Raw genomic sequence first — 4,307 nt, 5'->3', positions numbered from 1 at the left:
TTTACCGATAAGTAGGCTATTATTGTTGGATCATTTCAGGAGCCACAACTACTTGTATTAATGACTTAAAGGAAGGCATTATGTCATGTGAGAGTACCCTTTAAGAAAAGGGTGTTTAAGAAATGTACTTTTAAGAAATCGAGCTGCTCATGTTACTGGAGTGATGTCAGATTGTGGGTGGAGCTGAGCTCTACTTCTGCTTTTTTAGTTTCAGTTTGAGAAAACTTGGGTGTGTCGTGTTTTTCAGTGAGCTTAATCTGAAGTTAAAAGTGAGCTGCACTACTGTTGATCTCTGCCATCCAAAAACTATCTATGGATCATTTGGTGAATTCAGAAGAAGTATAAATGTTTTCAGTCTTGAATGTAAACCCTGATGTGCTCCTGTTTGGAGGTTTGTTAAGTCTTTTGGATGTTAAAAGAATAGCATACAGATTACTTAGTGTTGTATTCTTTGGGGGATGTATTTGATTTACTGGTTGCTAGGATGTTCACTGTTTTAGAAAGATTAACTTGAGTTCATAGAATAAACATTGTTTTGTTTTTTAAAATACTCGTCCATTTCTGCTATACCACACCTGTAGGGTGAGCCGTGTGCTCCCCATACCACAATCTATTAAAAGTTGTGGGTCAGGTGAACTCCATGATACACTTTGGGATTCTCTAAACCTTGACCCATAACAATTGAGTTTAATGCATCCAGCTTGGTGTCGAATTTACTAGTTTCCAGCGATGATTCATTGGAGAGCAGCATAAATACCCATTATGGCACATTAAGCTGCATCACAACTTGAACTCTGCAGGAAATTTTGTGCATGTCTATGACAGCAGTTGGATGGATGAGGATGGAGTGAAGTTATGGATCGATAATGGGTGGCCTACATAAAGAATGTCGCTCATTAGTGTGAGATATGTTCAGATCCTAGTGTGAGATATGTTCAGATCCTATAAAACCGAGAAATAACACATATGTTGCAGTTATACCAGGAGGTTTAATGTCTGTAGTTCAACCTTTGGATATGAGCTTTAACAAACCATTCAAGGATCGAATTCACCCAAATATAATAGGTAAACGAAAGAGCTTTCTCACGATTGGAAATATGTGTACTTCCACCGCTTGATTTTTGTAGTGTGTCATCAAATCATGGGATTCTATTAATACTATACTTTCCTCATTGAGAGTGGAGGTCGGGAACTTCAACTCCCAACAAACTTCAGACGTTCCACGCCAGCGCAGTACGGCAGTCTAAACTATTTGGGCCAAGGATGGGCCCAATATGGGCAGAGATAAAGACAACCTGAAAACCTAGGTGACCAGGAGCAGAGAGCTATAACCAGCAAGTGTCCCAAGCATGGGGCAGGGAGAGGCCCCAAAAGGAAGTCTCAGGTAAGGGACAGAGACCAGACCCAGTAAAAGAAAAAAAGAGGCACAATTTAGAAAAAGAGCTGCAGGGAGTAGACTTTAAGTGAAATGTGCTCAGGCAAAACCCTGGTAATCGAAGAGGGCACGGGGGAAGCCCTGAAGATCCCAGTAGGTAGCTGAAGTTTGGTGACTCAGTGATGCGTGCCATTGAGCCAAGGTAGCCCTTTAGAGCAGCAGTGCCTTGGATCTAACATTGTGCATGTGAGTTGGGGTTTCAGTGTACACTCCGGAATCCAAGGGAGCATAATCTCAGGAGACTAGATTGAAGTCCTGCAAGATGAGCCATCATTTCCTGTTGGAGCGACTTTTGTACAAAATTGCAAGACAAGCTCTTCAAAGATAAATATTAGAATCCCTTGTGAGAGAGATGGAGTTTCAGTGAAATTGGTTTTGTTACTGGCTTCATTGTTGAGAAATCCATGGACTCATCACAATGGTGGTCACATTTTCTATTTATTGTGTCGTACGACATGTTCCACCCCAGTTGGCTTGTTAATTCACGTGGACCTCACACTTCCTAAATGTTAGAGCACAAGATAGATATTGCTAATTGTTTTATCTTTATGTCCTTCCATAGTAAAACTTATTTTTATGTGTTATGAAATCATGTGACTTTATTAATTTAGTAAGCATCTTGAGTTTCAAACTTTGCTTTGAACAAAACATTATTGCTCCCCAACCAGATCTAACGAAAAACCTGATGGTCAGGCCAAGGATCATAACAAAACACATCTGTCATCAGATCATTCCAACAATGCAGCATATCCAACGGAATGGATGGAGAGAAAGATGCTTTGTTGTAGAGTGATGATTCTGAAAGCAAAATGCCAAATCTGATCTGGAGCAGGATCCTTAAAACGTTATGAGATTCAACATACTTTCTTGTCTGGAGCGGACACCAGGACCGAACGATTCTAACATTTTGAAGTTCTTCAGTCCGCCGATGTACTTAATGTGCCTGCAGAAAAAGAAAATGGCACAAGGAACGGATGATGTGACCAGGAGCAGAGCATCATAATTGAGAGGAATCCCAGACGGGGGACAAAGAGAGGGGACAGGGAGAGGTCCCTGTTAAGAAATGGAGGAGCAGTTAAAAGAGAATTTGAGCAGAAAAGGGGCTGTGGTTGGCAGACTTCAAGTAAACGGAGAACCCTGAAAATCTAAGAAGGCAGCAGAATATTGGTGACTCCATGCTTCGTAATGTAGGGGGAAGGCACCCCTTTAGGAACAGTAGCACTCTGCTTGGCATTGCTGAAGAGGTGAAGTTGTGCTTGAGTTGCTGGAGTGAAGACTTAGGAATCAAAGAGAACCGAGTGCCAGACAATAAGGTTGAAACCCTGAGAGAGGGTCATCATTGAAGCCATCTGACTTGGAATGACTTTGAGAGAATTCCGAGGTGAAATTTTGTGTGAAGACTAGAATCCCTTGTGAGAAACAGAGTTCCAATGAAATTAGTTGACTCAATGTTTACTGACATCTTGGTAGGTTATTCCCCAGAGAAATCCGTGGAATCTGTCTTGGCTGCATCTATTATTTAGTGTGCAGTGCCTGCTGTCTTTGATCAGAGTTTGACTGTTAATTCACATGTAACTCATTGATCCTGAATATTAAGAGTATAAAAGCAGATATTGTAAATTGAATAATAACTTGTACAGTAAAGATTATGTTTGTACAAAACCCGTGGAATCTTTTTTAAAAGAATAAACTTGAGTACCAAATTATTTTTTTTGAATTAAGGGGAAATTTAGTCCAACTAACTGCACACGTTTGGGTTGTGGGGGTTAAACTCCACACGGACAGTGACCCGGGGCCGGGATCAAACCTGAGTTCTCAGCGCAGTAGGCAGCAGTGCTAATCACTGCGTCACCATGCCGCCCCATACCTGTGGAATATTTTGGTTTATTCTCTTGGCAAGTGCCTTGAATCTCAAACTCTGTCTATTTTAAACAGCAATGTATTGGTCCTCAGCTGGATCATATCAAAAATTTTGGTGGGTCTGGAACATCAACTGATGAGCCTTGGCCACCAACCAGCAGTGCCCCCCTCCCCCAGCCAGCCTCGAAGCACCTCCTGAGGAGATCTCCATGAAGGCTCCGGATGACGTGTCACAATTATCATCCACACTTCCACCATTGCAGAAACCAGCACCTCGGTGTGGCATCTGTGTGACTATCTGGTGAGAACCACACAGGTTCTGATGTACATTAGATGGAGCCAGGTGCACCCCAGGGATCCGGCCAACTTGAGTCCTGCTGGAGCCCACGACTCTGTTGTGCCCCAGCCAGGGGCTGACCTCTGGACATGTTCGTCCCTCAGCTACTGGAGATGCAAAAACAAACACCAGGAGGCTGAATGGAGGAGTCCCAAAGCCTTCAGTTGCAGGAGATGTTGCTGGTGTTGTGTAGTACTGAAAGGGTAGTGTCTACAATGAAAAACCTGGGCAATACATCAGAGCCATGATTGGAGAGCTCTGAAGCATATCGCCATCCCTGAGGACCATGGCTGAAAGTCTCAACACCATGTTCCAGGCAATATTATGGCTCCAGAACTGACAGTGCAAGGTGATATTGAGGCTCATTCCAGCTGTCCCTCCATCCCATGGAGTAACTCAGGAGCCCACAAGCTCTCAGATGAAGGAGGAAGTGGTGGAGCACGTTCTGGGCCCTTCCACATGGGAGTGACCAACCTTTCTGAATGCCCCCCCCCCCTTCCCTAAATCCTGAGTATGGTGCATTTTGAGGGCAGTGGATAGAGCAGAGTGATGTGGCAACATCAGTGCCACCTGAAATTAGGTTGGGGCCCACCAGAGAACACAGCCAAGGGCACCTCGGACAACAGGGCATGGAACACAGCAGCCGTCTCTGTGCTGCTGTGCATCCTTGGAATG

The 4,307-nt window shown here is 43.7% G+C and overlaps 1 long non-coding RNA gene across 1 annotated transcript; it reads left to right on the top strand.

Moving 5' to 3' along the window:
- Positions 1-523: 523 nt before the first annotated feature.
- Positions 524-3,097, top strand: LOC119953381. Its single transcript, XR_005458011.1, has 2 exons — positions 524-1,384; positions 2,104-3,097. It is a non-coding gene; the product is annotated as an uncharacterized LOC119953381 (long non-coding RNA).
- Positions 3,098-4,307: the final 1,210 nt, after the last annotated feature.

Source organism: Scyliorhinus canicula, chromosome 18 (assembly GCF_902713615.1).
Source record: "Scyliorhinus canicula chromosome 18, sScyCan1.1, whole genome shotgun sequence".
In the NCBI taxonomy this organism is placed as follows: domain Eukaryota; kingdom Metazoa; phylum Chordata; class Chondrichthyes; order Carcharhiniformes; family Scyliorhinidae; genus Scyliorhinus; species Scyliorhinus canicula.
Note: the sequence above shows the minus strand (reverse complement) of the source record. Positions and strands in the feature narration are given on the sequence as shown.